The sequence below is a fragment of the Protopterus annectens genome, chromosome 1.part0, assembly GCF_019279795.1.
Source record: "Protopterus annectens isolate FY-2018-M chromosome 1.part0, PAN1.0, whole genome shotgun sequence".
NCBI lineage: Eukaryota > Metazoa > Chordata > Ceratodontiformes > Protopteridae > Protopterus > Protopterus annectens.
In genome coordinates this window covers 1,245,642,651-1,245,668,462 of record NC_056725.1, presented here as the reverse complement: position 1 = coordinate 1,245,668,462, position 25,812 = coordinate 1,245,642,651, and positions in this window count along the sequence as shown.

The window sequence follows — 25,812 nt, the reverse complement described above, 5'->3', positions numbered from 1 at the left end:
CCCCGGGGGGGGGGATTTTGGGGATTTCTATGTGGGGGCTTTTTTTACAAGTCTATCGCACCCAGGACCTCCGGTATTGTGCCACACGGTGGAAGCGGCGCATATTGCTAGCCAACTCCTCCTGAGATGTGGGGTAATTTATGTGCTCATGGGCATGTGGTAACATGGCATCCAGGAACTGGTGTAGTACCCTGGATGCTGATGCCTGTGAGATGCCCATTATGTCCCCGGTTGGCCTTTGAAAGGTACCAGTAGCCAGTATTCGCAAGCTCACACATACCTTTGTGTCCACTGGGATGGGCTCCCCTCTGTTGTCTCTTGTTCTCAGGCGGCCGGCACAGCTCCACTATTTGCTGTAACGTGTCCCTGTCCACCCTGTAGCGCTCTACTATCTCCAGGTCTCGCAGCCCCTGGTAGGTCACCCTTGGTCTGAACACTCTCCTTCTCCTGTGAGGCCTACGGTCGTTGTCGGCACCACCCTCCGCAACTCCGTCTGTCTCTGCCACATACCTATGCATCACGGCCGCGGCACCCAGCATATACATATTAAAAGTTCCCCGTCTGTTTACACCCTACGGTGCGGCGTTTGGGAAATCGCGCTGTGTGTTGTGTGCATTCACATTTAATACTGTTGTGCTGTATACCCGGTGATGTCATTGGGTGTGTCTGTGCGGCCGTATCCACGGATTATTTCCGTGGTTTTATGCTTGCAGCTGCAACGGTACTGCCTGTAGTGTTACATTACAGTTGCCTGCATTGCCTTCGCCTGGCATCTTACATTACTGCATCCTGCAGGCACATGGCATATGATGCATTTTATCTGCAGCCGCAGTTATGCTACCTCTGTACTTGGCTGTGCTATTTCGGTTCTTTGCTCTTTGCTCTTTGCATTTCTACTACATCCCCTACTATCTTTGCACTCATATGCCTCCCCTTTCCCGTTATGCAGGAGTCTGCATGCAGAGTTATCAGCTGCCGGCGTTTGCCCTTCCTGCATTGATTGGTGTTAATTGCTCGTTACGGATCCATTTACATTGCTTCCGCATTTCCTCGTATTCTCCGCATTACCTTCCTATATCCCTGGTTGTTGCCGGTGAGGCCGTCACATGACTGGTTTAGGGAACGTAGTCATCCTCGTGCACATGCATTTGTACGCGCATTCTGTACTCTCAGCGCATCTATTTCCTAACACGCCAGTCCTGATGCTGTGATGTGCATTGTACAGCCCAGATTTGCTGACCTCCAATATCCTTCCTCCTACAGTGGCACATCCCTCTGTGGTTGACATGTATCTCGTGTAGGCCACTCCTCGGTGTAGTACCGCTACGCCGTTTGCTGCATCCTTACGCCGCCGTTTTGCGATTCACTATTATCTGCCTCATTTGCATGGAATTGACTACTAATACATGGTTACGGCGCGGACACTGCCACCACTCCTTGACAACCATTGCGCTGGGGTTGCAGCTTTACATACATACTATGGTGTGTGGTGGCTGTGCAGCTGATTTGTGTTCTACTGCTCTTTTAGGACATTGTCATATTATTTCATTGCTTTACAACTTCTGTGCACATATCCCGGGGGTCTGCTGTTCTTTCTACATACGTGCCATTTATGTCATTTTTTACATTTTGTGCATATTTTCTTTGGACATTCTCGGTGCCTTTCCACATTGGCATATTGCACCTATATGATACCTGACTTTGACAGCCTTCCGTTACTCCTCCGGTATGTTTGGGTAAATGTAAACCGTTTTTTTTGGTTTACATTGCCGTGCCCTTACGCTACGCCTGCGCCACTTCGTGGATCGCTATTTGCCCTCATTTGCATGGTGCAATACCGCACACAGTGTGTTTTGCATACCTACGCCGGGGGCGGGGACGGTCCGGCGCACGCCGGTAGTGCACGTGGAATTCATTCATACCTGAATCGCTAAGCAGCCATATTTGGCGTTATAACGCCGACGCTATGCTGGCGCCTGGCGCAAGGTTCATGAATCCCGGGGTCTATCATAACAAGTTAAAGACAAATCCTTGGTTGAAGGTTTAAGCCCTTATTGAATCATCTTCATCTGTTTAATCATTTTAGATTGTTATTAAGATTTCTTATATCTGTCTTGATTTATTTATTAATTATCTGGTCTCAGGATTATTGTACATATTGTAAATAGTTATATTTCAACTTTTTTCATTAAACATAATTTATTATATTCATATTTTATATAACATTTCAAACTTTATAATATTTATAATTATTCTCAAAAATCTTAACTAATATTCTAAGAAAAAAAAGTATTTTAGGATCTGCTGCTGCTGATAATGACCTTTTCAAATCCATCCAAGACAAAGGCAAAGCCTGACAGGAGCTGAAAATATTTTTGTTTCTCCCAGTCCAAAATTTAAGAGGAACTATCCCTCCAAGTCTGCTTTTGTTCATATGCAATCCCACCATCCTCATAAAGGCAAGAAGGGGTCTAGGTGTGTGACTCCTCCTGGGTCTATTGAGACCCCTGCCTCCCAGTAACCTTTTTTCAGGACAAGCCTGGTTTGATTTGATGGTTTGCTTCTTCCTTCCCTCAGTCAGGCTGCCTTGTTCCTCCGTCTTTCCCCTGTCTCTTCCAAGTTTGGCTAAAAATCACATCAGACTCTTGGGCTCTGTCCATTATCTGTCAGGGATATTTTATGGTTTGGAAGTCCCTTCTTCTCTTTTCAGACATTCCTCGGCCTACGTGGGAACAGTTCTGTAATTTTCCAGAGGTTCTTTACTGTCTTTTGGCTCAGGGCACCATTGAATCCATGCATCCCACCCAGGTAGGGAAGGGTCTTTATTCCAAACTGTTTTTGGTCTCATGAAAGGAGGGTTAATGGAGACCAATTCTGGATCTTTCCCTGTTGAACACCTTTCTCAGGGTTCCTTTCTTTCAGATTTTATCCCTTCAGATTTTGTTTCCACTTCTTCTTCTTCCACAGACCTTTCTGGTATCTGTGGATTTCAAGGATGCATATCTTCACATCTCCACTATCCCCTCTTCATGAATTTTTTACGATGTCTCTTCTTTGCATTTTCAGTTCTCTGCTTTGTCCTTTGGCCTTTCTACTGCCCCAGGGGTCTTCACCAAATACCTCTCTCCTGTCATTGACTTTTGAAGGATTCAGGGTATTCAGATTTTTCCCTATCCAGACAATCTACTTATTCTTGCTCCTTTCCCCAACAGTTTGCTTCAGGATCTCAAGTTTACTACTTGCCTTTAACACAGTCTGGATTTCATCATACACCTCCAGAAATCAGTTCTGACACATTTCTAGGGTCCATACCTCTTAACCATACTGAATTCCTTGGTATTTATTGGTTCAGAGTGCAAAATATTGGGGTGCCACAAATTCCCAAGTGGCCCCCTTAATTTTTGAATTTCTCTGTCTTTTTTTTTTTTTTTTCCAGTTAGCACTTTAAATTTTTGGCTGATGTCACAATCACTCAAAAGCCTATAGGGTGTGTGTGATGACATCAGCTACTGCCTGTTGGACTTGGATGGAATAGGGAATATAACAGAGATGGCAGGAAGCATAATTTAAATTTTGTAGAAACAAGCAGAGTCCTCCAGGTAAGAACAACTGTTACTATTTGTTTTGCCCGTATTGCATTATTTTATTTATCTGCTGGCCAGCCAAGTTACCGTGTGCAAGTTTGTTGTGGTGTATTTATGGCATTATAACTCCCGGTCATTGTAATTCAATCATTACTGCATTTTTAAGCTAACAGCATTCAATTTAGTTTAGTGTATATGTTCGCTTGTGCAGTCCCCTGCTGGCCAAGAGATGCTGTGTGCACACTGTAGAACTGTGTATTCAACCTGCATTTACTGTTGCTCTGTCATTCAAATTTAGTTTAGTGTGTAAGTTTGCTTATGCATTTCTAAGCCCACTGCTAGCCAGGAGACACTGTGTGCGCATTGCAGAACTGTGTATTCAACCTGCATTTACTGTTGCTCTTTCATTCAGAGTGTGTGTGTGTGTGTGTGTGTGTGTGTGTGTGTGTGTGTGTGTGTGTGTGTGTGTGTGTGTGTGTGTGTGTGTGTGTGTGTGTGTGTGTGTGTGTGTGTGTGTGTGTGTGTACTACTAACTCCCAAACAAAGATTATCCCGATTGTTGGCAGAACATGGCTGCTGATGCTGAGCTTTGTTTGATGCCAGACCACGATTATGTGCGCTCTGCTCACTCTTAATGTGGTAAAAATATAAATTGTGTAAATGTTACTTTTTACTTATATTCCTGCTTTCTAATGTCTGCCATATGGACTTGCTTCTCTGAGCATTTGTTCATCCCCTTTTCTGACTTGCTGAAAAGTGATGAAACTGGCTTGTTGATGAAAGTAAAGCAGACTGAATCTCTTAACTGATGGCCTGTGGTTTTAACTGCTTATTTCAATTTACTGCCTAAAATACAGTACAGATTCCATTTAGGAATCTCCTTCTATTATTCATCCTTTGCCACTGCATGCGAATTAATAAGTCTGCTTTGCATCTGTGAGGTACGCAGTCATGTAACCCAGGACTAGGTGTGTGAGGATAATGTTTGTACATCTGTCCAAGAGCTGTGGTGATATGTAGTGCAGTATACATACAATGCTACCAGAGCACACATGCAACCACAAGTAATGGGCAGCAGTGCACTGTGTATAGAACTGGATGCTTTGCACCCAGCCAGGTGCAAAATATGCCCTTAGCAGGGCACAAGAAAATAATTAAAGGAATCTGAAGTTACAGGAAAGTAACTAAAAATGTAGCTGTCCATTTCATTTTTTTCCATCATTGAAAATATATGTTTTCCAGAAGCATACATTGTCTAGGATAAGGCAGGAGCTACACATGATGAGGGGAGTGGGGCTGTATTCTAGTAATGATAGTTGGTATGCAGTTCCAAATATCCTCGTTGTGTCCCTGACATCAAATACTTTAAAGTTGAAGGGCTTCAAAAAGTTAAAGACAGTGGGCAAATAGGCTGAAGCTATAGCATGGGTTTAGTCAGGCATAATGGAATCTAAAATGGTTGGTGTTTTTTTAATTAATCTCTGGAAGCCATTTGTTATAGTATTACATCAGAGTATTCCCTATAAGATAACCCCATATGGATTAAACACTATATTGGGATGTTTTCCAGTTACCTGAATCTTATAAGGTGATGGTTGGGACAACTTTTTCTATCTCATCTGCAGTCTGTACAGTTTGCTATTCCTGAAGGACCTTTCTTGGGAGTTTGGAGGTCAAACATTTGGAATTAGAATCAGCAGAGAATGAGAGACTGTAGCATTTGGAGGCAGAAGAAAATGAGAAGCAGCATCAACATGAGACGTATGCTTCATGTGCAAAGGGCCTATGATTTTAAAACAGCCCAAAGGTAATCTTTATCCACCACTGGCTATTTGCATTTTCTTTGGATGTGGGTTTCAATACTGTTTCAATGAATGTGAGCTTCAATGGCAGAGAAGTTTTAATGCCATTGCCAAGTCTGTTTTCATTGTCAGACTGTATTGCTTTGTTTAGCAGATGTCTATTAGTGTTTGTGCGATAAAATGTAAAATAAAATCCAAATAATCATTGTAGAAGTAATGCAATATGCACATTACAATGTTTATAGTAAATGGAGTGAAATGGCCAAGTAATGGGCCATATTTAGGTTGTCTGTTCTTCAGTTTGCATTTGAAAGTTGATATCCCACCATTCCATTGGAGTGGGTGGAGGTTACATAATTATGTATGCAAATGTTATGTTAATTGGCATACATATTTGAACCTCTTTTTCATGGGCCTTTGTCCATATTTTTGATGTTTCCAGGTTGAGAGGTATGCCAGGGTCATATTTTCTTCAGCTGTAGACTATGTACAGTTCCTATGTTGGCATTTCTGCCTGCCCCCAAGGCTGTCTCCCTAATAACCTTTTTCCAGTTCCTTCTTCCTTTGGTGTCTGTCATGGCCAGGGAATTTCTCAGGGTCCTGAGTTTCACAGCTTACACTATTCCCATGCTCCATATAGCAAGGCTTCATATGAGGAAAGTTCAGTGGTTCAGTGTGGCTTCACCATTGTTGTGCCCTGGAGTTCCAGATACCTTTTCTTTCCTGTCTCAAGCTCAAGCTCCAGTGTTGTATTCATTAACTTTCTCTCAACCTGGATCTTCCTTTTCAAACTCAATTTCCCACTCAGGAGCTCTTTACAGACACTTCAGACAGTGGGAGAGGTGCCTCCTGTGCCCTCCTAAAGGTTTAGGGTCTGTGGCCTCCTCATCAGATGTCAGACCACATCAACATAAAGGAGATGAGGGCTCTGCAAGCCTTTCATTCCCTCTTTCATCCTGTGCCCTTCAAAGTTTTCACAGATAATACAACAGTGGTGTGGTTTGTCAACAAGCAGGGGGGCACAAAGTCCTACCTTCTTTGCAGACTAGCTCTTCAGGTCTGGTATCTAGCTATCCCTTATCAAGTGAATTTTCAGGCAGTTTACATTCTCTCAGAGCACAATCTAATGGCAGACTCCTTGAGGAGGTCCAGCACACAAGCTCAAAATGGATGCTTCAAATACATGTGTTCCTGGACACTGTCCATCAGTGGGGTATTCCTCAGGTAGATCTTTTTGCCTCCCCTCTGAACAGACAACATCCTCTATTATGTTCCACAGTCCCAAGTCCTCTGGCTTGTAAAGTGTATGCCCTGTATTTTCCTTGGAAGAGGATGTTTCTCTATGCCACCCCCCACCCCACCCCCACTTCTTCTGCTACCATGAGTTCCACACGAGATCAGGTAGGACTCACCCAAAATCTTGCTGGTGATTCCCTTTTGGCCCAGACAGCATTGTTTCACCCTTCTTTCTCACTTGTTTAGGGGCAATCACCACAAGTTACCTCACTGGGTAGATCATCTCACACAAGACAAGAGGTATCTCATCTATCCTCACTTGTCCACTCTTCAAATGACACGGTGAGTGATAGGGTTTTGATCCCTTTCAGTCACCTCTTTTCTGAGGACATGCTTCAGGTTCTGCAGTAGACCAGGAAACCCACAACCAGGAAATCATATATTTTCAAATAGAAGAAATGTTCTGTCTGGTACCTCTCTGATCAACCGGATCCCCTATCAGTGGAGGCTCATTTGGTTCTCTCTTATTTGTGTGATCTGCTCCATGCTTTGTTGGCATATTCTCCAAAAAAAGCTCACCTTTCAGTAATTTCTGCTTGTCTGACCTTGAATCCTACACTGGCTTATGAGTTTGAGGTCAAGCAATTCCTTAAAAAGCATCCTTCATATCAGGCCTCCCAAAAGCCTATTCTGACTTCTTGGAATCTCAGTTTTGTACTTGGCAAACTGACCCAGGCTCCTTTTGAGCCTACGTCCTCAGCTTCCTTGTACCATTGTACTTGGAAGACTGTTCTGCTTTTGGCTCTTACTTTAGCCAAGATGGTGTCTGAACTTCAGGCTCTCATGGCTATTCCTCCTTTGTTTTAGTTTTCTGCAAAGACAGGGTATCTCTTCATACCAATCCTTTTATGCCCGATCGAGCTGTCCCTTAATTAGTCTATTCATCTTCCTTTTTACCTTCTATGCAGTCTGCCAGTGAGAAAGTTCTTCATAACTTGGATTTACACAGACAACTTAGGTATTATTTAGATAAAACTAAAGTTTTTCTCAAATTTGAGCAGCATTTTGTTTCTTTTCATCCTAGAACTTTGGATATGGCTGTTTCTAAGCAAATCATCACTCATTGGATTTCTAAAGCCATTTCCTTTTGTTATCCTTTTCATGGCAAATGTCTTTCCTCATCTGCAAAGGCACATGCTGCTATGGTAGCTGCATCCTCTGGTGCCTTTTTCAAGGGTCTGGATATCAGTTCTATCCTTGAAGCTGCTACTTGGCTCTTGGTTCATACTTTCACTAAACATTTCAAGTTGGATGTTGTTTACAGGGCCAGAATAGGCTTTTCCAGGGCTATCCTGCATGGGTTTGTGGAGGGTTGTTCTCCTCCTTCCAGGCATCTTCTTGAGCTCTTGTACTCTCGCTTAGGTAAAGAATACTGCAACAGTGATATAGAAGGACATAGTACAGTTGTGTAAAATCTTACCATAACAGTAGAAATCCTTCTCTTCAGTGTTTTAGCACTCAGTCTCTCCCTCCTTCCCCCTGTGTCCTGACTCTTGTCCAGTGTTCTGGTTACCCTCCTAATCCTTCTCACTTCTCTATTTTTCCTTCTGGATGCACATTCCTATTTTGTCCCTGAGAGTGTTCTGTTCCTTTTGGGTCTTTTTCAGTTCTGAGCATCGATGTCTATGTGTCAACTTTATGCCCTCCATCATGTGCGAGGAGCATATGTGTGACTTAAGGTGCCTATAAGAGATGAAGGCTTTGGTATAATGGTCGGACGTTGGGCTATCCTTGGCAGGATACCCCTTAGGTGAAGAATTATGCAACAGTGAAGAGAAGAACATCTACTGTTATGGTAATATTTTACACAACTGTACTTTATCAGGGAGGTGTTGAGCCACAGCCCCCACATGGGAGGTGCAGGAGGGCTTGTCCCCTGCACAAAACAATAGTTTTAGTGTTTCTTGTTTCAATCATTTTAGATTTGCTCTAAAATGATCATTCTTTTTGCATTTACTCTTTTGTGCATTTGATATTTCATGAAACATTCATATACATGTGAGCTAGTGTGTGTGTGTGTGTGTGTGTGTGTGTGTGTGTGTGTGTGTGTGTGTGTGTGTGTGTGTGTGTGTGTGTGTGTGTGTGTGTGTGTGTGTGTGTGTGTGTGTGTGTGTGTGTGTGTGTGTGTGTGTGGGGGTGGGTGATTGTGTATGTGTTTGTTTGGATACATGACACATGCATGAACAGCGATCTGTTCAGTGTCTGTTACATGAAACAAACTTATTAAAAACAGACTGATTTTACAGAGATCAAAACATTAACAAAACTATTTTTGCAGGGGTTTAAGCCCCACTGCACCTCCATGTGGGGGATGACCTTCACTAACTTAAATATACCTGGTACAAGATTGCACAATATCAGAGAAAGGGAGAAATTCCTCTCTCTCCGGTGTTCAATAATCTCTCAGCAATACCAGACTCTTTCTCTCTTTTTTTTTTTTTTCAAAATGCATTTCATACATTAACTTTACTCAGAATGTATTTGAAAAAAATGACACTCAACCAGCCTTGGTATTTTGGTATATGGATATGGTTGCAATTGTTAACAGAGAATGTTCTTTTTTTCTGTTTTTAAGCCTGTTGGCAGCTCCAACAGCAAGGTGTGGGAAATAACCCTTTTCCTGCTGTTGTGCAAAGTCAGTGTGGGTCTATATAATTAGTGGGGGATGGGGCGTGCAAGCGGTTTACACCATTGTATAATATACTGTTTTTTGTTTGTTGTTTTGTTTTATCCTTTAAGACACACACACACACACACACACACACACACACACACACACACACACACACACACACACACACACACACACACACACACACACACACACACACACACACACTAAATTTGCAATCACACAACAGTAATAACAATGGACATTGCACTTAACTGTTATAATTAAATTAATTGGAATTTACTACAATAATGTTTCATTTACTATAAAGTCAATCAAAAGAAATGTTAGCAACATATGTCAACATGACAAAGGCATTTGTGGGTCATGATAGTTTAAAGCAAGTGTGTTTTGAAATTTGAAATTAGAAAATTGCTAGTATGCTTACATTGTATTTTGCTACTTTGCTATATTTAGCTAAGGTAAGAATAGTCTGAAAATATATACCCTGTGAATGATATATATATTCCAGAATGCTTTGTGTATAAATAATTCAGCATTAGAGCAACATTTATTGTGATGAAAAGTTTACTTTGGGAAATATTTTAATGACAGAAATAAAAATTTAAGCTGAGTATGCTGAGTGAATTTTTTAGCATGTTTTAAAAGTTGTACTTAGTGAAGGGCTATTTTACTTTTGACAAACAGTTGCCCTTCCTCAGTAGTCATTCATCTAAGTATTGTTTAATTTGGCATATTGAAATCCAATGTGCTGTTTTTAATATTTTACAAATCACATATAGTCATTCTGTGAAACTGCTCTTACTTTATTGGACTGATACACCATGCTTTGTTTTTTTTTTTTCTTCATGTATTATTTAGGCGTTTCAGTCAAAACAGCATGCTAGGTCAGGCTGAAGAGCTTCTCCATTCAGAATAGTTGAAAGTTGAACAAACCATGTACATTCATCTGTTAGTGGTGCTACCGTTAGTTGAATCCCCACATGGCACTCCTGCTCTGTTATATCAGTCACCGAGTCTCATCAGCATGAGAACAGATGAAAGTGAGAGTCTGTATTCCTTCATCGTGGGACCTTATAGCCTGATGCCAAACAAATAATCTGTATATTAACATAAAACAAATTTTCCTGTTATTGAGCTTCAGTAATTCAGATTATATTCCCTTAATTGCATGCTAGGAAAGACAGATTTTGGGATTCTGGAAAGAGTAACCATATTAATTATGGTACTTCAAATGATTTATATCTTCTTTTAGCTGACAAAATTCATTGCAGTCACAAATCAATTAACAGAAAATTGATAAATTGCAGCTAAAGTAACTTAATTGTTATTCTACCCTTAAAGAATAATTATGTAAAATATACACACACTGATGCCCTTTCTGACTGCAATATATTTTCTATAATCTACAGCCCTGAAACAATGTGGGATTATGTCCGGTTATCCCACCCCTTAGCTGAAAAATATAAATAATGTGCTGAGGCCCATTAACCTGAAATAATCTTTAGGTAGGATGAAAAGCTTAGCCATAGATCAACTTTTCAAACACTATTAAATCAGTAGTCTGCTCAGATTAACCATTCTTTTAGAATGACAAACATATCAAGGTCCTGACAACTGCATTCCTCTTCAGACCTCTGACAACTTTGCCACATAGATATGGTGTTGTACTTCCAGCAGCTTGTGAAACAGAACTGATATGATTTTAATTAATTATGTCTGTCTCCTAGACCTCTTTGAAGACTCCATGTGACTCAGCCATTTGGTTATTAACGTTTTAAGCAATTTCACTTGCTCTTTCCTGTACCGCTGTGCTGTCAAGAATATTGCTGTAATTAAGTGCTAGGAAAGGCACAACAGCACCATTTATTTTACCTTGAAACTGAACTGACATTTTTCACTTGAGTTTTCTTACTCGCATACTGCAAAATGCATGTAAATTACCCTGATTATTCACAAGATCATCCCACATTCTAATGAAGGTCACGCACAGCATTAAAACAAGTCATGTCTATGACAAGTTAAGCAAACAATGCATTGCTCTTGACTATATTTTTGCCCTCCCTCCCACCTCTCACTGTAGCAGACTATCATCTGCCACTTTTGCCAGTTCAAATGGACTGTCTTAGCCTTTCTGGTCTCAAACCAACCACATGTGGGCTTGGTGAGATTGAGGATGCAGATGCAGTGTCATATTGATGGTGGGACACATGCCAAAATCCCCACCTCCCCATGCCAACTTTATAACTGCTGCAATCACTGCCTTCAGAAAGTGCAGGCATACTTCTGTGCATGTGCAACCTCACAACCAATCGGTATACCTCATGCAGTGCACAGCTCACCAGACTCTTAATGCTGGTATTGCAGTCAGCCTAGGTTGCCCCTCTCACCACATTCACATGGATGAAACAGTGTCAATTGCTCACTGCCATCCTCCCTTGGCATGGCCACATGGTCCCTCCATCACTAGTGCCACTAGTCAAACACAGGTCATCTGTGGCACACAAAAAGGTTTATCACTTTGTGCCACAGGGCTGGATAAGTAACTATATTTTTGCTTTAAAATGCTTCCCTATTTCACATAAAATATATTGTTTCCTAAGAAGACAGTCATAATTTGCATTATGTCATCTATTTTTTGTTGTCACACTTTGATCCTCTCCTCCCACTGCCTGCCAATCATCAGCCCCATTCCAGCCAATCAGCCCATTAATTACCCATCTCTGAGGGTGAAGGTCAATTTGGAGAGGCCATTATTGTTATATATATTAGGGGTGATTTGTGCATACTTGTTTATGCCATTCCTCCCAGCACGCTTGAATTCTCTGAGAATGTGAAACAGGCAATCAATTGACAGCATTGGGTGGTGCCTCACTTCTGTATACCACCAAGCAACACTGCTCAACACTCATGCATGGAATGTTATTTCTCAGGTCTCTTCTGAGGAATTCTGACATCAAAGTCTGCTCCCAGAGCATGTGTATCCCCTCCCCCCATCCCAGAAGAGGATAGCTGGCCACATCCTTTCACTCCTCTTCCTCCCTGACAGACTTCTTCAGTGATGCGGTTATTAATCTACCCTCAGTCACACTGGGTTCATTCAGGGTTCCTTTTCTCTGTGGAACAAAGCCAGGGCAGATTATATATTATTGAAACAGTGGCACACATTTAAGTTGCAAGTTTCTAATTCTTCAGAAAAATGCATGTTTTCATTTTATTTTGCAGGCTTTAGTTGCATAAGTAAACTGCTCTATCTCAGCCTTTTTTCAGCCATAATACGTTCCATAAGGCCAACGATAAATGCAATATACATATGGATTGTTCATAGTAACCAATCAATCAGGATGTTTTGGAAGAAAAACAGAATACTGAGTGAAAACATGTAGATGCATACAGTCAGTGAGTACAGGTTAAGATCAAACCAGGGACTCTGAAACTGTGAGTTAAAGAGCTAATCGTTTATACATCATGTTTCCCATGATACTGGAGCAATACTTTTTAATGCACATTTTATAAGCGAATACTGGCAACAGTTTAAGAAAAATATTTTAGCTTTGTTCTTGATTCTTAACACAATAATTTCACAGCTTCAAAAACCCTCACTGAAAAACAAAATAAGTTGTGCAGGCTGGCACTTAAGAATAGTGATATATCATGGGTGTGTCCAGATTAAAAACAATGGCAAACAACTATGAAGTATATAGAGGAAGAGCATAGGAACCTTAAATTAATTAATGGATGGTCCCAGCCCTTTTTCTACAACACAGATTATTGAATGAGACAAATTCAAGCACTGTATTTTAAGAAATTAACTTTACTAGCACTGTGTTTTTTAAAAGCAAAAAAGGTAAATACTTATTTTATGTGCAGTTCCAATTGTTTATCTTCCCCCTGGCAATGGTGATCTTGGAGGTGATTATAAGTACCAGGGGTATAGAGGAGCAGCCTCCCAAAAGATAGGATATGGAGGGAGGGGGACACTTCACTCCAGCATAATCAAGTGTTTCAGATTAATGTCCATTTATGATTTTATCCCCAGAGTTTTATGCATTCACTGCGAAATGTTTGCACTTTGATACCAGAGTGAAGCTAAATCAAGGCCATGTGTAGAACTGGTAACATTTGTTCAGCAGGACACAAAGTGGGGCACATACGATAGGCAGGACACAAAGTGGGGCACATTCAATAGGGAGGACACAATGTGGGGCACATTCGATAGACAATACAGGTCACTCAAGAGTTCCACTAGGTATTGGCTTAAAAGACAAGTGTCACCAGCTCTTGGAGATGCAGTAACTGTTCCTCAGGCCCATACACACAAATACATTATGGGGCTTATAAAATGGGATATTTCTTGTCAGCACAATAAGAACTATTGTCTTACTTTTATTTAATAGAAAACATTCATTCAGATGTGTGAAGAGAACGTGTTGTACTGAACAAAGACAGAGGAACCACTAATATTGCTGTTCATTTATTTAAGTATATGAGAAAATGCCAGTGTGTTATTTATTATTACATGGCTTTCGACTTTAACGAACTGCATTCAAAGCTGCTCATTTCTGTTGTTGCTTGAGTGGTAGTGGTTCTTATGCTTTTACCTATTATTTTAGAGGTAGCATATACAATATAAGTTAATAACAGTTTTCATAAAACTTAAAAAATAATAGTTTGATATTGACCAGTTTGTATTTCTTACATATTCCTTATATTGCACTTCTTTGTGTCTGCGGTCATATATATATATGAATGATAGCATGCTGTTGTTCATCAGGATTTGTACTGATGTTGTATTCCTCCATAGCTCAATGCATCTAAATAAAAACTCTTGGGTTATGACATTTTCCTGTTGCCACGAGGAAAACAAAGATACCACCACCTATGCATTACAACCTTGTGTAGGAAGAAGGCGAGTAATAAGTGAACTTATGAATCATAAATATTTAGTTGTATTTAATAATTTGTTACATGGATTTCACCATTCTAAAATTTTATATTGCTCTGAAATATATTTGTCTCCATAACAAATATGCAGCTGCTAAAATGTAAAATAAGATAAACTGTGTCTAATAAAGGTGGCTCATAGCTATCACATGTGCTTTTCTTTTTGGTAAACGAGTAGAATCTGTGTGTGATACAAGTTTATTTTATTGGAAAGACCTAGGAGGATAAGGTAACTAAATGTTCATTAAGGAGTTTACACAAGTATACAACAATGGGATTCAAATCCAGGTCTACAAACCTGCAATCCCCCACATTAGCTATCATGATATGTTGCTTCTAGTCCTGCTTACTTTTTTGTTTATTACAATGAGTTTACTTTAATACAATATATATAAAATATTCATCAGTGAGCTGTGGCTGTTGAATATATTTCCCATTCTATTATGAAAATATTGTCCCCTGACATTAAAGACCAAATGCTTATCCTGGTGTGCAATTATGCAACAGTTACAGAAGGATAAATAAATTTACATAAAACTAAGAAAATGCAATATAAGAATTTTCAACTGGCATCAAAAAAACAATAATACTTTTACAGATGTGCTAAGAGTATAGAAAGCATTATTTATGAAACTTCTTTTCTCTTTTAAGCAAGAGTGAGGGCTTACTCTTTGCTGTTACGGACCACTCTCCAGTTGTACTATAGTCAGTTTATACTTCAACTATAAAAAAAGGTTTATCATTGATCAGGGTATTGCCTCAGTATGCAACAATGAATAAAGAAATACAATAAATACATTGTGCTTAATGTGTAGGAAAAATTTATATTCAAGATGGCTGATTTGTTCAGTCTGTTGCATTGTCTGGACAGATGAACCTATGATGTGCTCATAGGCTTCTTCTGCTTCTGATGTCTTCCTTCTCTAGCTGTACATTTTCTTAATTTCAACAAGTTATTTAGATAAGCTAGTCTTCCTAAGTCACTCCTAGAAAACAGAATTTTGATTTTTGGTCTCACACGCTGTGCACCTTTAGTAATTACCGATTTTACAAACTTCATCTTTTAACTAATAATTTCCTTTTGTGCTGCTGCCACTATGGCCATCTTATCTGCCAGTGTAACTTCTCAAACAATACCAAAGGACTACCTAATATCCATCTAACTCTCCTCTTTAGAATTTCAGCTTATGTATGTTTTATGCACACCCTTAGTACCTATTTCATACCTCTCTTCCTAAAGCTGTTGTTATTAATTTAATCTGTAATTACGACAGAATCACTGTTTTCATAACCAGACTGTACCCCTGCAGCCTTTATTACTATTACCAAAGAGCAAAGAAACACAATTAATTGCCTCTTATCTACCCTCCATCTTCTCTCACCTATAAACAAAATGATTGCCCAGTCTCTTTAAGTGTCAGACTAAAGAAGCTTTTATGTACAATCTATGGTGCCACCTACTGTTAGTACATGAGACAAACAACACCCTTGCAAAAGGTGTACTTTAGTCACCACTAAAATGCAGCCTCCTTGTCATGGCTCGAGGTTCATCTCTCAACTGCAGCAGACTCCATATTCTATAAATTTATAAACCACTTACAATGTACCAAGCACCATTGTATCTTCCTTGCCTAGGCAAAAAATTTACCAAAAGCAATAACATTAAGGTTATTATATTCCCTGCTGATGTATAAAATCCAGGTCTATATTAAATCAGTGAATACTTAAAAAAGCGAACGCTGATTTATCGACCCCATGTAAGCGAAAGCTTACAATCCCAAACACTTAGAACAGCTATTTTTTTCCAAGGGAAAAAAAAATTGCTGTTCCACAAAAAAAATAAATAAATAAATAAATAAAAACTTTAAAACATTACACAAAGTGGGGGGCTTCAGCCCATACACTCCCCAATATGGGGGGCTGTGCCACCTACACCCCCCCCCTTACTTAAATATACCAACTCCGAGATTGCACTACAGTGACGAAAATGGCAAAGTAATGGAGGCAGCCAAGTGATTTCTTACCCTGGGAAAGAAATCGCTTATATGCTGTTTCGTGCTTTCAAGTTTGATCAAGACGCATTTGAAGGAATGCGACTTCGATCATATAATAGGAACCCTAAAATCCTTACCCCTTACCATTATCCTCCACTAGGTATTTTCCTTCATAATAAAACTTTCACTTGATTCTGTCAGTTTCCATAGTCCAACTCTTTACACTTTTCAACCCTGGCTATTCATTAGATGGCATCCCAAAAGCATTGCCTTATTGGAGAGGAGACCTAGACAATATTGTGCCTTCCAATAAAATGATGGTAAGTTCCCTCCCTAATCATCTTCAGTTCACATCTCATCTTAACAACCACCTTCAACAATCATTCATATGCAGCTGCAACTCATTTCTTGTATAAACTACAGCTCACTGACTAGAAGGAATTGTATGATGTTCACTACAGAATTATGCAACACTTCATTTGAATAGGCATTATATTAAGGTTGCTTACTCCAAATACTCTCAAAGATATTAGTGAGTGAGCATTTCTGTTTTGTAACAGGGCTGTTGCAAGCAACCAGCCCTTTGGTCTAAACTACCAGCCTTAAATAAAAACTTAAAAACTAAAAGTAAATTAAAACTAAAACAAAATAAAACATTGCCTTTTCTTTGTTCATCTTCATATGGCTAATTCTGTAGACACTGTAAGCAATGACAATTTGGCAAATGCTGGCTATTGATCCCTATAGACTTGTCCCATCTCACTATCTTCTTGTATGACACTATCTGGGATGTCATGTGAGAAAAAAACTGATTTAAAAAGTGATGTCTGTAATTTTTGTATTTCTTTTGTAGTTCAGACTGTAATGCATTTGTAAACTATATTTAAGCTTTGTAAAATATGTAGAAGAAACGTCACTGTGAAACTGCCTTTGTAAGATGTATTAACAGAGACATTAGGATCATATTTGTTCTTTTATATAATAGAGACAAAATGTACAATTATGTTCTAAAAAATGCAACAGTTGTATGACGAAATGTCAGAGATGTTTCTGGCTCTGAGGAAAAAGTGCTTACCTATAACTGCAAGAAGACCATAACATGGAGCAATCATGAAACTCTGAGTTAATGATTTAAAAATGCTAGGAGCTGGCAGAAACATCAATATGTAAAATCTTATATTTATTTCTATCTGGTCTTTCTGGAATGAGAAAAACTGAATTAATTACCATTAGTTCCTGCAGGAAATAAATAATAAACTAATATATTTTGAGCTGAAGTAAGTACACTCATCAGTACTGCTGGTAGAACCTGATATGCCAACATCTAGGTAAGCTGCTATTTTGCAATCTGCCTGTATAATCTACTAGTTACACGGTTTAGGTAAGGTCCATTACTTCTTCAGCTAATCACCCAGGTTATTTAGTTAGTTAGTTTCCCTTTTAAGTACTCTGTCTGTTCACATAATTATTTTCTGTTCTGTGCAGATGACCATAGGTTCATATGTTTGTATGTCCTTACTAAGCTCACATCCGATGGAGACCATCAAGAAGCTCAGCTTCTTCATCCAGTGCTGACGGAAGGCTAGCAGTGGTGTCCATTAAGTAGACTTTCTGCAAATATCCTTAGTGAGAATTTGCAATCAGTCACACAGTCATCCAGACTGGTTTAAAGGTTGCTTGGGAAGTGCTCTGCTTTAGAGGTAAGGGCAGGCTGTCCCAGGAATGGAGGATATATTGAGTTAGGTATCCATCATAATTTCTGATTCTGTTGAGGTGATGATGTAGATTTTGTTCTCTTAAATGGTTATTTGCTTTATTACTTGTTCTACCTAAATGAAGGAATTCAAAGAGTACCAAGTCATTCATAGCATGAAAAGTTCAGGAGGGATCACCCCTTGGGAGTCTGTATCACATTGAGTAGATGAACATAGCTTTTAGTCCACCAGAGTAGCTAAGGATTCTGAGACCTGAGACCCTTTGGTGACAAAACAATGATGTCTCTCAAGCTGGCTTAGGTGCTTGGTGAGGTACATGCTGAATGGGGCATTATATTCAGTGATGGACCTAATAAGAGATGAATAAAGTAGGAATATAACTTCTTTAGACCTTGAGGAGATGACGCAAAGGATAAGTTGTGCAAGGTACAGGAATCTAACTACCACAGACACATGATGGTCAAAGGAGAGTCTGTTATCTAAATATGTACTCTTCCTGACTGTGTCAGATTTAAGTGGAATCTTATCTATATGGTAAACAGGACTGATGCTAGAGTTACTGAAGGAAACTATGTGGCACTTCTTAGTGCAGAGAGTAAGACCTTAATTAATATGCCAAGTGCTTGTTTGGTCCAACCCTTGCAGAATGGGATTTGATAACTTCCCCCAGTTTGCATACATCAGTAAACTTGATTAGCTATAGTCCCTTGATATCAAGTCTTCCATCATAGATGCATATCACAAAGTGGAGGGGACCCATATCATGGCATCGTGGGGCACCACTAGTGGCCTTTTTCTGTTTTGACCTTAATCGTATAGACTCTGTCAGACAGCCAATTACCAATCAAGTGAACTGTATATGGGTTAATGTTGATTTGGGAGAGTTTGTCAACATTCCCAGCATGGAGGATAGTATCAAAGGCCTTGGCAAGATCTAAATAAACAGTGTGGACTGTGTGCCAGTTATCCATAACCTCAGTCAGAAGCATAGATAGGGTAGGATGGGATAGGTAATTGCCCTAGGCACAAAGGTTTTGGAGGCGGGCAATCAGCCAACTTTCATCACGCTCTCTCTCTTTAATGCAATACTGTTTTTTTAAAAGCCAGTATTGTATTTGCAGTGAAACCTGAGCATTGTGGTGCTCCATGTACAGTCTAAACTGTAGCAATTGTTTGCTACATTTGTAGCAAAAAATCTCAAACAGAACAAATCCACAATAAAAGAACACACAACGGAACCAACAACTGTGAGTGAAATCTCTTTTACTGGTACTTCTGGTATCTTGGCAGAATGCTTCAAGGAATAATTTAAGCCACCACAACACTCCATATATTACAGAGCTGTTCAAATCACATGATACCTTCCCAATTACTCAATTAACACTAGCTAACAAACAAGCAAACAATTTCATAGGTTCATAGGTTCATACTAGGCTATCTGCCCTAGGGCATTTATAAGCCTAGCCAGAGTTATGTGGCTTTCACCACCCCTTAGGTTGAAGAATACTATACCCATTAGTTTGCCATGCCTCTGTCCAGCAGTGATACAGAGATGATCCCCGGGGTAAACCTACGATCTCCCATCCACTGGTCAAGATTCCTCTTGAACAGAGCCAGTGAGGTGCTCTGTCTCACATGGACTTGGATTCTGTTCCACAGCATAGGGAGTCTCTGGGTGATGAATCTGTCCCTCCAGCACATCCTATTTATATCTGCATTGAGGTTTAAGTCTCTTGCTCTTGTGGCTCTGGAGGATTTGCATTTTTTGAGGTGGAGCATGTCCATTAATTCCGGGTTGGACATGGCCTTGTATGTCAGGCACAGGTCACCTCTGTGCAGACGGTATGCGACTGAATAGAGCTGGAGTTTCTTCAGTCGGGCAGCATATGGCATATTTTTGAGCCCCTTTATCCTTTTGGTGAGGAACATTTGGGGTCTTTCCAATTGCTGCAGGTGTCGGGTAAGATACATTCCGAATGGGGCATTGTACTCAATCATTGGTCTGATAAGTGAAGAGTACAGGGGAACAATGACCTCCCTTGATCTGGATGTGAATCCCTTCATAATCAGGTGGGCAATGTAGAAGGTCCTCCTAACCACTTTGGCAATGTGAGTGTCAAAAGAAAGGTTACTGTCAACTTTGGTCCCCAGGTCCCTGATAACCTCTTCTGTGCTTAATGGATTGCCACCTATGTGGTAACTTGGGGTTACCTTGTTTTTACCAAAGGGTATGACTATATATTTTTTGGCGTTTAGCTTAAGGCCATGGCTCTGGCACCAGTTATCCGTTTCTATGAGCCCTCTCTGAAGGATATCTGTGTCTGATGGATTTTCAACTATGGCGCCCAGTTTGCAGTCATCTGCAAACTTTGTCAGCCACAATCCTCCTATGTTTGCCTGCACTTCTGAAAAGTAGATGCCGAACAAGAGGGGGCCCAGGACCGAGCCCTGTGGGACACCGCTTGTGACCGGCTTGGAGTCTGACATGGCACCAGCAACTCTAACCCTGTGGGTTCTGTCCTTGAGCCAGTTTGCAACCCATCTTGTGACATATGGGTTTACATTTAAGCTGGTGAGCTTTTCTATGATACCCGAGTGGGGTATTGTGTTGAAAGCTTTTGCAAGGTCAAGGTAGGCTGTGTGAACTGCCTTACCCTCATCAATGGCCTTGGTGACTGTTTCAAAAAAGTCGACCAAGTTCAAGAGGCATGATCTGCCCTTGACAAAGCCGAATTGGGTAGGATCCAATGTCTGTAGGTCCCCTATGTCTTTATTTATGAGTTCCATTATGATCCTCTCCATAGCTTTGCAGACCAGGCTTGTTAAGTTTATGGGGCAGTAATTACCAGGGTCCATTGAAGCACCGCCTTTGTGGAGTGGGACCACAGTTGCCGTATGCCACTCTTTGGGTACGTATCCTGTGGTAAGGCTAAGATTAAACAGCAGCCTTATGTGTGGGTTTAGTTCCTCATTGAGTTCATGTAGCACACAGCCGGGGACACCATCCGGTCCCATTGATGCTGTGTTTTTAGCTTTAGAGAGAGCAGCTCTCATCTGGGCATTTGAGATGATTGGGAGGCTACACTCTGCTGGGATAGATATTTCTCCTTTTGGGGGGGAGAGGGGAGAAATTTTCACTGAACCTGTCTGCCAGTATGTTTGCAATGTCTGTGGGTTCAGTGATTTTTGTATCATTTTGGACTAATTCTGAGCATATCTGGGAGTTTCCACCCAGATTTCTAACATAGCTAAAGAAGGCCTTATGATTGTCTTTTGAGTCCTTGGTGATTTTTCTCTCAAAGTTGGCCTTGGATGATTTTATGAGTGATTGTAGTTTTTTACTAGTATTGATCAGAGATGTCTTCCCTTTTAGGGATTTTGCTCTATCTTGTAGTAGCTTTCTCCTCTTGTTGTAAAGTTTGTTTATGGCTGGGGTCCACCAGATCGGGTACTTGCCTTTGGTGGAAAGGGTCTTGATTTTATTTGGGATTGCTTGATCCATGCAATCCTGGAGGTGCTCAGAAAGCATTTGTAAGGGATTCAGCAGCGTGGGTTGTGGTTTCCAATGGCTCAGGGGCCTTGAAGGATACCACACCAGTCTTAAGAAGTGTGAAGTTGGCTTTTGAGAAGTTCTTCACTGTGGTCTTTTTTGTTGGGGGTGGGAGCGGGATGTGGATCTCCAGTGAGATTAGTTTATGGTCTGATCTCACCAATGAGGGATATATTTCCGGTGTGGAGCATTTTGTCCCCATGTTTGTGATGATCAGGTCTAGTATATTTTCACCTCTTGTGGGAATGGTGACAAGCTGTTCCATAGCATTTGAGTTTATGAACTCCAGGAACCTTTGGGCTAGGGTATTGGGGCTTGAGTAATGTTTCCAGTCTATGTTTGGGTAGTTGAAGTCACCCAATACGATGGTGTTTGGAGAGACATTTATACTCTCCAGTGTCTTCAGGAATATACACAGTATAAACTAGAAAAACACAAATATAAACTAGAAATTACAAACATTATATAAATAAACATTACATTTTACACATTTCACATTTAAATATTCAAATTCACTTTTAAATTCATTCCCTTAGGTTTTAAAGCACTATAATTCAGAATAAATCTATTTTTGATCCTAAGAAGACTAACAGTAAAATTCCCCCAGCAAGATAAGGTCTTGCCAGGATGCTGAAGAAAAAAACTAGCATCAGATCCCCCATGGACCCTGTTAAAATGTTCCACAACATGAGTTTCCAAATTTTTGTTTCTAATGTATCCTAAATCCTCAAGAATCCTGACTTTCACCACTCATTTAGTTTGCCCTATATACCATTTCACAGGGGTGCAGCCACATCCCACAATATAAACCACTGCACAGGAAGTGGAAGAAAACCTATCTAAAGAATAAAATAGCTTCCCATTAATTTTTTTGCATGATATATTCCTTTTTCTAGCACAAACGTTACATCTACCACAAGAAAAGACCATAATACTTACTGCTTAAATACTGCTTAACATATTTCTCCCAAATTCTCACTAATCTAAACTCCTCTCTACTTACCAAGCTTGAGTCAACATACCACAAAATCGCTAGATTTGTAGCTCAGCAAACCTATAAATCTCACCACTTTCTCCCTAAAACAATTAAACTGGCTGGATTTACCTCACCTACTCCTCCTCTCACAGCTTCAAACCATCTATATCAGCCAGCCTATTGTCCATCTCTATGTTCTCTCATCTCCCACGATTCCCCTCTCTCTGGAACTCATCCCAATATCTATTATATATTTACAAACCCAAGTTTAAATCAGGGTGCAACATATACAGCTACCACCTTTCTATAGCATGGAACAAATTCCCTCTCAAAATCAGAACTCTTACACATCCCAAACAATTTAAATTGGCCACAAAAGAGTACTTATAAGGACAGTTTACCTGCCATTGTTCTTACCCTCCCCTGAATATTCTCATCTAACTAACATACCTCTCTTTCTCCCAATTCTCCACTGTCTCCTCCTACAACCTACCCCTATGACCTTTGACATACTCCATCCTTCTTTCTGCCTCTAGTCACCTCTATACTTTTCTTTTCCTTACCTTGTCTGTAATTACCACTTAAGACATTGGTACTATTCATTTATTTTATAACATTTGTAATACACTTCTGTTGCTTGTTTTCTTTTGACCTCAATTATGTTAAATATATAGCATGTGCTCTTAAATCCCCATAGAAATGTTAAATTGTTTGTATAATCTTAGCTTAAATTGTTTGTATTAATTTGGAACTTTTCTCCCCAGGCCTCTGCTGAAAAAGGGCTTCAGCTCAGCCAAACATTCCCGGTCAACAAATGTAAAATAAATATATAAAATAATACAGCAGAACCCTTTGTGACCCTTTTAGAATTTAACAATTCCTTCAAATTCAGACCTCCCAAAAGAAAACATAACTTTAGCTAGGAACAGTTCTTTCAACTGCTCATCACAACTAACAACTGGCCATAAATCATTAACCAGCCTCCTTAATATCTGAGAGAAGGGTAAAAATTTAGTCACAAAAAATATTTCCCCTTTGAGTAAATCCTCCCTCAAATTATTAATAAGGCCAGGGCTTTTGACTCTACTTAAACCCATGTTAATATCCTTGCTCAACAGTTTTTCCATGGCTTTCCTCAAGATATACTAGGGGTAACCCCTCTCCAATAAACTCTTTTCAACCTTCCTAAACTCCTCTTCTACCAATTTACTATCTGAAGTATTGTTAAAAATTCTTTTAAATTCCTCAAAGGGCAATAATTTCATTAAGTGGAAGGATGCATGCTGTCCGCATGCAAGAATGTATTAACAGCTGTTACCTTTCTATGGGGTCTAAATTCAACCAACTTATTTTCCCCAATATACAGTTCCACATTCAAAAATTGAATGCATGATTTATTCACTGTGAAAGTAAATTTCAAACCACATTCATTATCATTCAACTGTTCCACAAAACCAGAAATTTCAAAGGGTTCACCTTTACACACAAAAATTAAATCATCAATGTAAGTTTAAACCAAACTACCTTTTTAGCAAAAATTTCAGTAAAATATAAATATTTGTTCTCAAAAAAAGTCCATAATATAATGGCATAGCTGGGGGCAAAAGAAGACTTCATCACTGTGGCTTCTTTTTGTAAATAATATTGCTTCTCAAACCTAAAATAATTGTGTGTAAGGCAGAACTCTAACAGCTCCACCAGATAAGCCGTATGTGGGCCTTCCCCCAACCTTCTCATGACTGCTTCCAACCCCCATCTTCTCTTAATACTTGTATACAAAGCTCTAATATCAACAGTAGTCCAATAAAATTAATCTAACTAACATATGTTCCTCACTTCCTGACATAAAAAAAACAAAAAAATCTTGCTTTTTTCCCACTTTCTGAAAGTTAAGAAAGTTCAGTTACAGATTTGCTGTTCTGAACTGTTTGGAAGTTTCTAGAAGGCCAGTGCTTGCTTGGGCTAAAGGGAAGTCTCTGTGTTCACCAGTGGGAGTGGTTAACACTGAACAGCCTGCCTGTCCCTGGAGGAGTGGTTACTACATAGAAGCTTTAGTTTTATTGGCCATTTTGGGTCAATTCTAAATTCCTTGATATCTCTCTCTCTTAAAACCCTACAACTCTCTTTTTGCGCGGTTTTGCGCACTGAGCAGCGTCGGGCAGCGCCGCCTAAACAGGTTTAAACTATTCCAGGCTCCACAAAGTCTGCTCTTCACTTTTTCCCTTAGAACTGTTCAAACTCTCAAAGTAATCACTCTATTCTCTTTCTAAAGCCCTGCACTTGCTCAGCTCTTATAAGGAAAAACAAACTAACTAAAGCACTACACCCTCCTTGACTTCTCATAAGTATTAGGCTCCCGATTGGTCCATCCTGATCAAGTGAAAAATCAGTTGCCTTCCCTAATCTGATCAGTAAAAAAACAGTACCCTATACTAATCTGGTATGTCCAAGGGTCAGTTTCAAGGTTACTCTCCAGTCCAGCTGGTGAATCTGGGAATTTTGAGGCAATGTTACAATTGCCTTATGTACACAGACAACCCTCTCCTCCTTCCAACAGAGATGCAGTTACACAGCCAAACTGGAGGCAGAGCTCTCTCAACCCAAGACTGGCACAGTCAGTCAGGAGGAAAAGGTAACCACCCACACCACAAATCCAGTCTCACACAGACCTATTGCATCTGCATACCCAACACATAAACACACAAAAACATACTTGGAGGCTCTAAATAAAAATCTGCCTAAACAGCAAAGACCTCCTAAGCAGATATCTAAGCAACAGCCACCCCTCAACAATACCCATGAATCACATATCTCACAAAATCAGTGTGCCTCACAGTCACAGCCCTTAAGGCCAAACAACACACCAAATACACTTGTTATAGGGGACTCTATTGTCCGGCACACTGACGTCCCGCTCACCAGACTGAACAAGGAGAAGGTCACTGTAAGCTGCTTGTCGGGTGGCAGGATCCGCCACATAACGCAAGCACTCAGGTCACTCCAAAGCAAGTACAAGTATGACTCCCTGGACTACATGAAAAGAGACATAGAGGAGCTCTCTGACCATGTAGCAGGCTGGTATGACCCTGACCTTGAGTAGCATCTTGCCCACACCAAGAATGATGCCACAGTATAAAGACAAAATGATCAGTTTCAACAATTGGCTAAAGTATTGGTGTCATTCAAAGGGGAACCAGTGTCTGTCTGCCTGGGATGACATGCTCGACAAGCCACGTTGCTTCACTAGGGACGGCTTGCACCTGTCACCCTTAGGCTTTCGTACACTGGCCAAGGCTCTTGCCACCCCTGTAGTGCCTTT